Raw genomic sequence first — 13,427 nt, forward strand, 5'->3', positions numbered from 1 at the left:
TGACACATGCTCCCAGGATTCTTCCAACGTTTGGCCCCAGCACCCACTAAGATCTTGGAGTACTCTGCTACCAGAGAGGGGAAGGAGAATGAGAGAGTGAAAATGACGCATCCATTTCTTCCTTCTTCTTTTTTTTAAATTGAGTTATTTATTTTTGGCTGCGTTGGGTCTTCGTTGCTGCGCGCGGGCTCTCTCTAGTTGTGGCGAGCGGGGGCTACTCTTCGTTGCGGTGTGCGGGTTTCTCATTGCGGTGGCTTCTCTTGTTGCGGAGCACGGGCTCTAGGCACGTGGGCTTCAGTAGTTGTGGCATGCACTCAGTAGTTGTGGCGCGCCGGCTTAGTTGCTCCGCGGCATGTGGGATCTTCCCGGACCAGGGCTCGAATCCGTGTCCCCTGCATTGGCAGGCGGATTCTTAACCACTGCGCCACCAGGGAAGTCCCACATCATTTCTTTTTTTAAAAAATCCTGAAGTGGCAGGTATCACCTCTGCTCTCATTCCATTGATGAGAATTCATCACGAGTCCACAGCTGGGTGTAAGATAGTCTGGTATACAGTGTCTTGTGGGGCAGCTGTGGGGCAGTGATAACACAATATAGGAGAAGCCATGAAAGTGTGGTGCGTGGTAAGCCATAGCTGCTCACGTCGTAGGCGCCCCAAGGGAAACAGTGGCTATGACTCTGTGTCAAAAGGGGACTTGACCTTGAGTGCAGACCTCGGGGAAGGCCCCCCCATGATGCTGAGCTTAAGTAGGAGTGTGAGGATGGAGGAACTGTCAGCAGAGCTGAGAGTTGAGGAGAATCTAGGCAGAATCCTGACTCTAGCCCTGAGTCAGGAAATAATTTTGCAAGTTCTCAGAAGTAGACACAATTCCCAAAGCACTGGAAATTGGAGGACATTGAGGAGATGCTTCCATAGGGATTGAATGTGCAGGGCTTTGTAAATGGCGATGTAAAGATTTGGGATTTGATCTTTAGGATAATGGGAAAGGTTTGTTGTTTTTTGTTTTTTTGTGGTACACGGGCCCCTCACTGCTGCAGCCTCCCCCGTTGCGGAGCACAGGCTCCGGACGCGCAGGCTCAGCGGCCACGGCTCACGGGCCCAGCCGCTCCGCGGCATGTGGGATCTTCCCGGACGGGGGCACGAACCCGCGTCCCCTGCATCGGCAGGTGGACTGTCAACCACTGCGCCACCAGGGAAGCCCAACGGGAAAGGTTTTCAACGTAAGCCTGACATGATCAGATTTTTGTCTAAGATATATATACGGCCACTTCATGGAGACAGAATCGGAGGAGGCAATAAACATAAGAACTCACATTTTCTGAGCACCTGTTATGTGCCAGTCACCGTTCTGAGTCCTCCATATGGACAGTTTTCTTAATTCTCACAAGATTCAGTAGAGGAGTCGATCTGTTTTATAGATGAGGACAGGGAGGCTCAGAGGGGCAACCAGGGTGATTAGTGCTGTGCATCAGGTAAGTGTTGGAGCTGGATTTCAACCTGGGAGGACCCTATGTTCTCACCTATTATTGTGATACTATATTTAGCAATAATATATAACATAAATGGACATTTTTATAGTTATTAAAACAAAACCGTGTGTATAGACCAGTTAAGGAGCTCTTGCCCTCCAGGGAAGACTTGAGTTGCTTGGGGTAGGGTGATAGCTGTAAGGGTTTTTTAAAAACGCACGGTTTCAAGAATGGAAACTAGGCTGAAAAGAAATGCTGATGGAAGTTTGGTTCCCAGAAATGTCTGACTACGTTATTTTAGATTAAACTTCCCACTGCAAAAAAATAAAACAAAACAAACAAAAACAGAGAAAAAGCATAGAGAACATCTGTTTGTCAGCCTTGGAGAGCTTCCAAAGCAGACAGAGTTTATGGTTCCAAGTTACAAAAGGGGAAGGAAACCAAGAGAGGGGGATTTATCACTTGGGGATAGGTTTACACTGACAGTTTGCGGCTACTAAAAGTAAAAGCAGCAGAGAAGAGACTGAAAAGCTGGGTGGAACTTTGGGCCATCGCATTAAACAATATTTTCAAATTGAGGGCATCAGGCAGAAGGGTCCATCAGGAGGAAGTACCCCATAAACATCCCTGAAGGGTCACATCCTGGGATGAAGGTGATCTGGGCATTAGCAAGACCTCAGAAGGGGAGAAACCCAGTTATAAAAAGTGAAAAGGACTGGTCTTTAGTCCAAGCAAAAATATATCCTCTCTGGAGGAGAACAACCGTACAGAGTGGCAGAGTATCCCCAAAAACATCACACGCAATTTTTGGCACATAATCAAAAGCAATAAGGCATCAGGTGGTTAAGATTAGCCCAAAGAACCCAGAGGGGGGAAAAGTATGTCATAGAAATAGACCACGTTGGGCTTCAAATAATTATAACCACTATGTACAAATAAATGGCAAGATGGGAAATTTCAACAAAGAACTAGAAAATATGAAAACATAAATACAAATTCTAGAATTGAAACATGTAGTTACTGAAACTGTGAACTCAACTATGGGGTTAACAGCAAATTGGACTCAGCTGAAGAGAGAAAGAGTGACCTGAGACATAGGTCTCAGAGACCTACCCAGACAGAGGTACAGAGAGACTGAAGAATAAATATTCAGAAGAGGGCATGACTTACCTCAATTAATAAAATAAAGGGCATGAGACAAGTATGGGACATGCTAAAAAGGTCCAACATATGTGTAACTGGAGTCCCGTTAAGGGGAAGAGAGAGCAGAGGGAGGGATGGAGAGAAGGAAGAGAGAGAGAGAGAATTGCAGAACTGCAATCTCACCTCACCACTTCTGCTAACACAACCCTGGTCTGAACCACGTCAGCTGTCACCTGGATTATTGCAAGAGCCCCCTAACCTCCCCTGCCGACTCGTTATTTGTTTGGTTTGGGTTTCTAACATTCTTTTAATTCTTTTCCATTATGGTTTATCCCAAGATATTGAATATAGTTCCCTGGGCTATACAGTAGGACCTTGTTTACCCATTCTATATGCAATAGTTTGCATCTGCTAATCCCAAACTCTCAATCCATCCCTCCCCCACACCCCCTCCCGCTTGGCAACCGCAAGTCTGTTCTCTATGTCTGTGAGTCTGTTTTCTGTTTCTTAGACAGGTGCATTTGTGGCATATTTTAGATTCCACATATAAGTAATATCATATGGTATTTGTCTTTCTTCCCCTACTCATTTTTAACCTCCCCCATGTGGTCTAATCTCAACCAAGCAGCAGTGTCACCCCGTTAAACTTAACAGTTCCTCCCAGAATTGGGGCCAAGCCCGGCAGATAGGGGAGGGCGGACACAGCCATGGCTGCCAAAGCACTAGGGATGCCGGCCAAGCTCGGTTCTGGTGTTTGGGCAGATCTAGATGAGAGAAAGTGACTAGCCAGCATTGTGGCTGTCATTCTCGGAAGTCATTTCCTTGCGAGTAAAAATCTGTTGAAGGAAAAAGGTGGATCTTACAGAAATGATGACGAGGCAACCGAGAAAAGCTAGCCAAAAGCTGATCCCTATGGAACGCTTTATTATTCCTGGGAAATTATGGGATAAAATAGGACTTTGGCTTTGGGCGGAGGCCTCGCTGAGCAGAGCAGTAGTAGAGGTCTTCACAGGGAGAGACGCTCACGGTCGATCTCCAGTCCCCAGAGCCGGGAGGAGGCTGCCAAGGAAGACCCTGGTCTGTCTCCTTTGAGAGGGAAGGTCTGAGGGGTACGTCACCCGTTCCCAATTACCAGCCCTCGGAATGGAGGCGCAAGAATGATGTCTGGGTGTCCACACCGGGATGTCCACAAGAGGACTGAAGGCAGTTCTCCTGAAATGGTTGGCACTGTTTCCATATATATAATACACCAGTCCATTCATGAAAACCAAATCTCTTGTTCCTCAAAAAACTAAAAATAGAACTACCATGGGATCCAGCAATCCCACCTCTGGGTATTTATCCAAAGGAGACGAAAACCCGATCTGAAGAGTTATCTGCACTCCTGTGTTCATTGCAGCATTATTCACAACATGCACAAGATATGGAAACAACCTAAGTGTCCATCAGTGGATGAATGGATAAAGATGTGGTGTGGGACTTCCCTGGTGGCCCACTGCTTAGGACTCTGCACTTTCACTGCTGAGGGCCCGGGTTCAATCCCTAGTCGGGGAACTAAGATCCCGCAAGCCATGTGGTTCGACCAAAATTAAATAAAATCACTTATTAAAAAAAAAAAGATGTGCTGTATATATGAATACTACTCAGCTACCAGAAAAAATGAAGTCCTACCATTTGCCATAACACGATGGTTGGATCTTGAGGGCATTATATTAGGTGAGATTAGTAAGACTGAGAAAGACAAATACTGTATGATATCGCTTATATGTGGAATCTAAAAAAAGTGAAATAGTAACAGAGAGTGGAATGGTGGTGACGAGGGAAATAGGGAGATGTTGTTTAAGGATACAAACTTGCAACTAGTAGATAAGTCCTGGAGATCTAATGCATAGTATAGTGATTATGGATGATAAAACTGTATTCTAAACATTAAACCTGCTAAGACACTAGATCTTGAATGTTCCCACTGCAAGAAGAAAAAATAATTATGTGACACAACAGAGGTGTTAGCCAACGCTACGATGGCAATCATACTTCAGTATAAACGTATCAAATCAGTATGTGGTTCACCTTACACAATACTTACACAATATTATATGGCAGCTGTATCTCAATTTAAAGAAAATGGGGTGGGGGGGGGACTTCCCTGGCAGTCCAGTAGTTAAGACTCTGTGCTTCCACCGCAGGGGCACAGGTTTGATCCCTGGTGGGGGAGCTAGGATCCCACATGCTGCACGGCGCGGCCAAAAGGAAAATAAATAAATAATAAAAAACTTTTTAAAAATGGGATCTTTCTCCAAAATACAAGCCTGATTCCATGGAATAAAGCACGCGGATAATAAAATACAATTTGGCAATAAAATACAACCAAAGCTAGCCACTTTGTATCCCTCTGCTCAGAATCATTCCAGGGCTTGCCATCTCAGTCAGACTTACAGGACTCTGCATCTTCTGTCATTGCATCTCCTCACTGGCTCTGCTTCAGCCACATGGGTGTCTTTGCTATGCCTAGAACACGCCAAGCATGCTTCTGCCTCAGGACCTTTGCACATGCCGTTTTCTCTGCCTGGAATGTTCTTCCGCCAGAGATGCACGTGGCTCCTCACCACATCCTGTCCTCTAGTCCTGCTCCAATGTTTCCTTCTCACTTAGATCTTCCCAGACCACCATCCTTTCTAAAACTGCTACACCGCCTCCAGATTGTATATTTATCTTTTGCTGTTTTTTTATTTTCCTTCAGCATGTATCACTAGCCTTGTTATGTATTTTCTTACTAATATTCTTTACTGTCTGTCTCCCTCTAGAATGTATTGCTATTCTAATCTCTAGAGGTTTTTTTTTTTTTTGGTAGCGTTTCCCATTGTATCCTTGCATCTAGAACAGTAACCGGCACATAGTAGATATTCAGTAAATATACATATATATATATATATATATATTTTTTTTTGGCAGTATGCGGGCCCCTCACTGCTGTGGCCTCTCGCGTTGCAGAGCACAGGCTCCAGATGCACAGGCTCAGCGGCCATGGTTCACGGGCCCAGCCGCTCTGCGGCATATGGGATCTTCCCGGACCGGGGCACAAACCAGTGTCCCTTGCATCGGCAGGCGGACTCTCAACCACTGCGCCACCAGGGAAGCCCTCAGTAAATATTTTTGAATGCTGATAGATGAATAGATACATACAGAATATGGGAAGTATAGGGAAGCATATAGTGCATTATCATCGAATACAATTCCAGAGACTAGATTTCTATGTATGACTCTGGACTCTGCCAGTTATAAGTTCTGTACTTTGAGCAAGTAAATCAATCTCTTTGTGCGTCTGCTTCTTCCTCTGTAAATTTTTTAAAGTAATTGTTCCTAGCTCAGAATCACATCAGACTTCTCATCGACCACTGTGGAAATTAGAAGATGATGGAGAAATGTATTTGAAAATAACCTACGTACCAGTAAGGAAAGATCCCAGAGTGTATTGTTACGTATCAAATCAAGGTCAATACAGTATTTATGGGAATTCCCTGGTGCCGCAGTGGTTAAGAATCTGCCTGCCAGTGCAAGGGACGCGGGTTTGAGTCCTGGTCCAGGAAGATCCCACATGCCACGGAGCAACTAAGCCCGTGCGCCACAACTACTGAGCCTGCGCTCTAGAGCCCGCGAGCCACAACTGCTGAGCCCATGCGCTGCAACTACTGAGGCCCGTGTGCCTAGGGCCCAGGCTCCTCAACAAGAGAGGCCACCACAGTGAGAAGCCCATGCACCGCTGCAACTAGAGAAAGGGTCTGTGTGCAGCAACGAAGACCCAACACATCCAAAAATGAATAAATACATTTTTAAAGAAGTGTTTTGTGTTGTTTAAATAAGTAGAACATGCTATAGAAGAATAACTTTATAACATCCAAAGAATAACTTTATAACATCCAGGACCGAGGAGGAGTTTCCTAGATTCTTTTCCACATTTAGTTTCTCAATCCAACTGGAGTTAATTTTTGCATATGGTGTAAATTAGGAATCTAATTGTTTTATTTTTCCAAATGGACAATTAAAGCTCTTTTTTTTTTTTGCATCCAATGAATAGATTTTTTCTGGGTACCTGCTCAATGTCAGACATTTGTTGAAGGAATAGCTAGGTGTCTCCTTGTGATTTATTTTGAAAATTGTACAATCAATTTTTATTTATTATTTTAAAATTTATTTTATTGAAGTAGAGTTGACTTACAATGTTGTTTTAATTTCTGCTGTACAACAAAGTGATTCAGTTATACACGTATATACATTCTTTTTCATATTCTTTTCCATTGTGGTTTATCCCAGGATATTGGGACAGTTAATGGTCTTAATTTCATTCATGAAAGTGTTTCTTTTCTCCACTGGTATGTGATGCTCTGATAATCAAAAATAAATACGTAAGTAATTGCTACCTGTAGGGCGCTGAAGGCACAGGCTTAATGAGAACAGATACGGTACCAAGATCCCTTCTAAGACTGGTGTCCGTTCCCATCACCTTCCCAAACACAACCCCAAACCTTTCACTCAAGTAGGAGTTTCCTTTTCGTTCCTCCGCAGCGCCCTCTGCTGCCTCCTGTCAGATCCCACATCACAGAATGCCTAGATAATATGGACATTTCCCACATCTGTCCCCTACCCTAATTCACAAGCTGCTTCATCTCTGTCCCCAGAACGCAACATAGGCCCAGGAAAGTGACTGCTAAGAGTCTAAGTGAATAAATCAGCCAGCATTTGTGGTTTTCTCTTTGGCAAAAAAAAAAAAAATTCCAGATAAACTCACGACTGTTGTGGAATATTCAAAAAATACAGAACAGTGCACAGAAGCATTACCCATCAGTTATACTCCAGAGAGAACCACTGTACTTTGCCTCCTGTTATCCACTTTTTTTCCATTTTTTTATTGTGGTAAAATACACATAACATAAAAGGTACCATCATGACCGTTTATAAGTGTCAAGTTCAGTAGAATTAAGGACATTTACATTGTTGTACAACCATCTCCACCATCCGTTTCTAGGACTGTTTTCATCCTGCAAAACTGAAACTCTGTACATTAAACAACCAAACCCCACCCCCCTTCCTCCATCCCCTGTCAATCGCCATTCTACCTTCTATTTCTATGAATTTGACTATTCTAGGAACCTCATATAAGTGGAATCATCCAACACTTGTTATTGTCTGGGTATATTTTATAGTAGCCATCCTAACGAGTGTGGGGTGGGTTTTATCCAGGATTAAAGGCTGTTTTAAGTTATCAAAATCCTGGGTAAGAGTCCTCCTCTCCTGAACTCATCCTGCAGCCTTTTGATGGGCTCCACGTGGTGGGATGCTCTGGGGCTGGGTTAGGGGTCGGTTTCTGCTTCTCCTCCAGGGTTCTCCTGTAGCTGGATCCCCACCAGGCACAGGGAGATGGGCACGTTGCGAGTTTGTGTCTCCCGTGTTTCAGAGAGCTGCTAGAATCCAGGAGGTGGACCAGGTTCTTTTCGTGAACATCATCATCTCATTCCGCTCAGACCCTCTTCCGAGATCCCATTTCAGTTCAGTTCAAGTGGGGAAGGGGGAGTGGAATTCCATGCAGACTCAGGCCAGCTGGGTCTTTCACTGCTCAAATGGTTGAGGAGTGAAGGAAGCTGGGCCTCGAGGCTTTGTGTTGGTGGATGCTGGGCAGGGGTGGGGGTGTTTGCAAGTAGGGTGATGGAAATGTAATCAAGTCTCCGATTTATATAATTAACATTAATGATAACAAGGATAGTTAGCATTCGTTAAGCAATTTCCAGGTCTGCACTGGGTCTGTGACACTTTTTATTCCATCATTTGTTCAAAATTGCCTGATACAACTGAAAGGGTTATTGTCAGGTCGGAGGAAGAAATGAGAGGCCAGAGGGGAAATATCCCCTTCACAAGGTCACACAGCAGCTGTGCGGGTGATGGGACCTCTTGCAGATTGTGGTACACAGAAAAATGCTCCCCCCACAAAGATGTCCACTTCCAAAGTCCCAGAGCTTGTAAGTATGTACCATTACGTGCAAGAGGCTATTAAAGTTGCAGGTGGAATCACGGTTGCTACTCAGCTGATCCTGAGGTGGGGAGATGAGCCTAGATTAACCAGGTGGGTTCCATGTAATCACGAGGATACTCATTAAAAGAAGGAGGCAGGAGAGTCAGGGAGAGACGTGAAGATGAAGGACGGGGCCACGAGTCAAGGAATACAGGCGTCTCTAGAGGCTGGAATAAGGCACGGGAACAGATTCTCCCCAGGAGCCTCCAGAAGCCATGAAGCCCTGCCCAGCGAGACCCATGTTACACTTCTTGCCTCAAGAGCTGTAAGTCAATACATTGGTGTTTTTCTGAGCCACAAAGGCTGTGGTCATTTGTTAAAACAACCACAGGAAATTACTACAGCCCTGAGAGCTGAAAGCAGAGCTGGCATTTGCACTGATCTTTGATATCTACATCCTATACTAGTCTGCTGGGACCGCTGCAGATTGGGTGGCTTAAAAGAAATCTGTTGTCTTTAGTCCTGGAGCCTGAAATCAAGGTGTCGGCAAGATTGCTTTCTCCTGAGGCTTCTCTCCTTGGCTTGCAGACAGCCAGCTGTCTTCTACCTGTGTCTTCGTGTGGTCTACCCTCTGTGCCCGCACACGGAGAAAGATAGGTACCTGGTGTCTCTTCCTCCTCTTGTAAGGATACAAGTCCTGTTGGGTCAGGACCCCATCCTCATGACCTTAGTTAACTGTAGTCATCTCCTATTTCTGCTTTGATTTTTAGTGGAACTCATCCTGCTTTCATATTCACTGATATTCGGACACAATGACTCTGCTGCATGATAACCTCTATGAGCATGTTTTCTTCTCTGGGAACGAGGAAGTATATGGTCGGTAAGTTGTATTTTTTTTTAATAAATTTATTTATTTTTATTTTTGGCTGCGTTGGGTCTTTGTTGCTGCACGCGGGCTTTCTCTAGTTGCGGCGAGTGGGGGCTACTCTTCCTTGCGGTGCACGGGCTTCTCATTGCGGTGCCTTCTCTTGTTGCAGAGCACGGGCTCTAGGTGCTTGGGCTTCAATAGTTGCAGCACGCGGGCTCAGTAGCTGTGGCTCAAGGGCGCTAGAGCGCAGGCTCAGTAGTTGTGGCGCACGGGCTTAGTTGCTCCGCGGCATGTGGGATCTTCCCGGACCAGGACTCGAACCCGTGTCCCCTGCATTGGCAGGTGGATTCTTAACCCCTGCGCCACCAGGGAGCCCGGTAAGTTTTTTCTAAAGCACGTTACTGCCTTGGGAGATGGCATTATTGTCGGTTCCTTTGATTGTTCTTACTTTGTTGATTGTACTGGGATGTTCAAGTTTCTTGTGCTAGCCTCATGGATTTGCACTGCTGTTGGATTTGCACTGTTGTTGTTGAGGCTAGGGCGGGCCACCCCAAAATATGCCACCATAGACATGTTGTTTATTTAGTGTTAAAGTTGCTGGAGGAGCAGCTGATGTGAGGACACTCTGACCTGTGTCTCCCTGAAAGTGTCTTTTATACGAGAGGTACCCTTCCTGCATCTGGAGGTAGAAGGACGCCATTATCCTCAGAGACAGGGAATTTGGAGCCAAAAAGCCTGTAGAAACAAACCTTGTTGCTTTACTAATTTACTAGCCAAGCCCAAACTCTTTAGATTCTTCAACTAAACATCCAAAGCCAAAGTTTCTTTGTACTGTCAATTCCTCACCAATTTATTCTTTGTCTAAAAAGTATAAAAGCTGCCGGCTTTAGCCACTTCTTAGGTTTTCGTTTTCTTTACTTTTACTATGAGAGTTGGTCTGGCCTCATAAATTAATACAACATTTCCTCCTCATCTAGTTTCTAGAAGAGATTGAGTAGAATTAATATTATTGTTTTTACATGTTTTCTAGAATTTGCAAGTAAAACCATTTAGGCCTGGAGATTTCTTTGGGGAAATTTTAATCTAAGAATTCAATATCTTGAATGTGAGACTAGCAAACTGTTTTTAAAGTCTGACAATAACCCGTGTTAGTGAAGGTCTGGGACAAAAGGAATTACTCCACATTGTTTCTGGTTATACAAAATAAGACAGTCCATTAAATAAGAAATGCATCATTATCCCTTAGATTTTCAAATATGTTTATGCTACCCAGGAGATTTTTGCCATATAAAACCTAGAAGAACTTGCACATATAGACAATAAAATACTACAAGGATGTTTCCAGTATATAATACAGCAGGCAAAATTAACACACTACAGTTCTTCAAGCTTCTAGGTAGAGGATGAATAAGTTCTGGGGATCTAATGCACAGCATTGTGATTATAATTAGCAGTAATGTAGTATATAATTGAAAGTTGTTAAGAGGGTAAATCGTAAATGTTCTAATCCAAAATGTAGTGGCAAGATAAGGAAAGGTCTAATGACGTGCTTTGCACGTCAATACACCGTTTTTCCAACACCATTTATTTATTTTTAACATCTTTATTGGAGTATAATTGATTTACAATGGTGTGTTAGTTTCTGCTTTATAACAAAGTGAACCAGCTATACATATACATATGTCCCCATATCTCCTCCCTCTTGTGTCTCCCTCCCACCCTCTGTATCCCACCCCTCTAGGTGGTCACAAAGCACTGAGCTGACCTCCCTGTGCTATGCAGCTGCTTCCCACTAGCTATGTGTTTTACATTTGGTAGTGTATATATGTCCATGCCACTCTCTCACTTCATCCCAGCTTACCCTTCCCCCTCCCCATGTGCTCAAGTCCATTCTCTACGTCTGCGACCTTAGGTTCTTCAGAACGATTTTATTTTTTTAGATTCCATATATATGTGTTAGCATATGGTATTTGTTTTTCTCTTTCTGACTTACTTCACTTTGTATGACAGACTCTAGGTCCATCCACCTCACTTCAAATAACTCAATTTCGTTTCTTTTTATGGCTGAGTAATATTCCATTGTATATATGACCAACACCATTTATTGAAGAGACTGTCCTTTACCCATTGTGTACTCTTGACTCTCTTGTCAAATATTAGTTGACTACACACGGGTCGGTTTATATCTAGGAATTTCATTCTGTTCCGTTGGTCTATATATCTGTTTGTTGTTTTCTATTACCAAACTGTTGTTGTTTTCTTTTTGTGGTACGCGGGCCTCTCACTGTTGTGGCCTCTCCCATTGCGGAGCACAGGCTCCGGACGCGCAGGCTCAGCGGCCATGGCTCACGGGCCCAGCCACTCCACAGCACGTGGGATCTTCCCGGACCGGGGCACGAACCCATGTCGCCTGCATCGGCAGGCGGACTCCCAACCACTGCGCCACCAGGGAAGCCCAGCATACTGTTTTAATACTATATCTTTGTAGTATATTTTGAAATCTGGCAGTGATTCCTCCAGCTTGTTCTTTTTCAAGATTCTTTGACTATTTGTGGTGCCTGTAGTTCTTTTTTTGCATTTTCTGTCATCTCTTGTCATATCAATTATACTTCTTTTTAAAATTGAAGTATAGTTGATTTACAATATTGGTAGTTTCAGGTGTACAGCATAGTGATTCTTTTGTGTGTGTGTGTATGTGTGTGTGTGATTTGCAGATTACATTCCTTTATAGGTTATTACAAGATATTGGGTATAATTTTCTGTGCTATACAGTAAATCCTTGTTGCTTATCTATTATACATATAGTAGTTTGCACCTGTTAATCCCATACTTTTAATTTCTATCCTGCCCCCATCTCTTCCCTTTGGTAACCATAATTTTGTTGCTGTGTCTGTGAGTCTGTTTCTATTTTGTGTACAGATTTCTTTGTATTATTTTCCACATATAAGTGATATCATATGGTATGTGTCTTTCTCTGACTTGTTTAACTACACATACTATTGTCTAGTTCCATCCATGCTGCTGCAAATGGCAATTTTCATATTTTATGGCTGAATAATATTCCATTACGTATATATATGTATGTGTATATATGTACCATATATATCCCATATCTTCTTAATCCATCACCTGTTGATGGGCACTGTGGCTGTTTCCATGTCTTGGCTATGTGGCTTGTCTTGTAAATAGTGCTGCTATGAACACTGAGGTACATGTATCTTTTCAAATTATGGTTTTCTCCAGACGTATGCCCAGGGGGCTGGATCATGTGGTAGCTCCACTTTGAGGTTTTTGCGCATCCTCCTTACTGTTTTTCACAGTGGCTGCACCAATGTACATTCCCACCAAGTGTGTAGGAGGGTTCCCTTGTCTCCGTACCCTCTCCAGCATTTATTCTTTGCAGTTTTTGACGTTAGCCCTGGTGACTGTACCGTGGTGATACCTCATTGTAGTTTCACTTATCATTTCTCTAGTAATTAACATTGTTGAGCATCTTTTCATGAGCCTGTTGGCTGTCTGTATGTCTTTGGGAAAATGTCTATTTAGTTCTTCTGCCCATTTTTTGATTGGGTTGTCTATTTCTTTGAGTTTGAGTCATATGAGCAGTTTGTGTATTTTGGTCGCATTGTTTACAAATATTTTCTCCCATTATTTATTATTTATTATTATTTATTATTTATTTATTTAATTTATTTATTTTTGGCTGTGTTGAGTCTTCGTTGCTGCGCAAGGACTTTCTCTAGTTGCAGCGAGCGGGGTCTGCTCTTCACTGTGGTGTGTGGGCTTCTCATTGCAGTGGCTTCTCTTGTTGCAGAGCACGGGCTTTAGGCGCGTGGGCTTCAGTAGTTGTGGCACGCGGGCTCAGTAGTTGTGGCTCGCGGGCTCTAGAGCACGGGCTCAGTAGTTGTGGTGCACGGGCTTAGTTGCTCCACGGCATGTGGG

At 43.7% G+C, this 13,427-nt stretch overlaps 1 protein-coding gene across 13 annotated transcripts in view; it reads left to right on the forward strand.

Moving 5' to 3' along the window:
* Positions 1-13,427, forward strand: part of CDC42EP5 (CDC42 effector protein 5) — a 231,634-nt gene that overhangs the window by 92,211 nt on the left and 125,996 nt on the right. For 7 of the 13 annotated variants that reach the window (XM_079906965.1, XM_079906968.1, XM_079906972.1 and 4 more), the window contains one exon: positions 9,388-9,497. The exons of the other annotated variants lie outside the window; for them this stretch is intronic. The gene's annotated coding sequence lies outside the window, so the exon portion shown is untranslated. The remainder of the gene's footprint in view (positions 1-9,387; positions 9,498-13,427) is intronic. 13 annotated transcript variants of the gene reach the window in all.

The sequence above is a fragment of the Stenella coeruleoalba genome (genome assembly GCF_951394435.1).
Source record: "Stenella coeruleoalba genome assembly, chromosome: 20".
Lineage (NCBI taxonomy): Eukaryota > Metazoa > Chordata > Mammalia > Artiodactyla > Delphinidae > Stenella > Stenella coeruleoalba.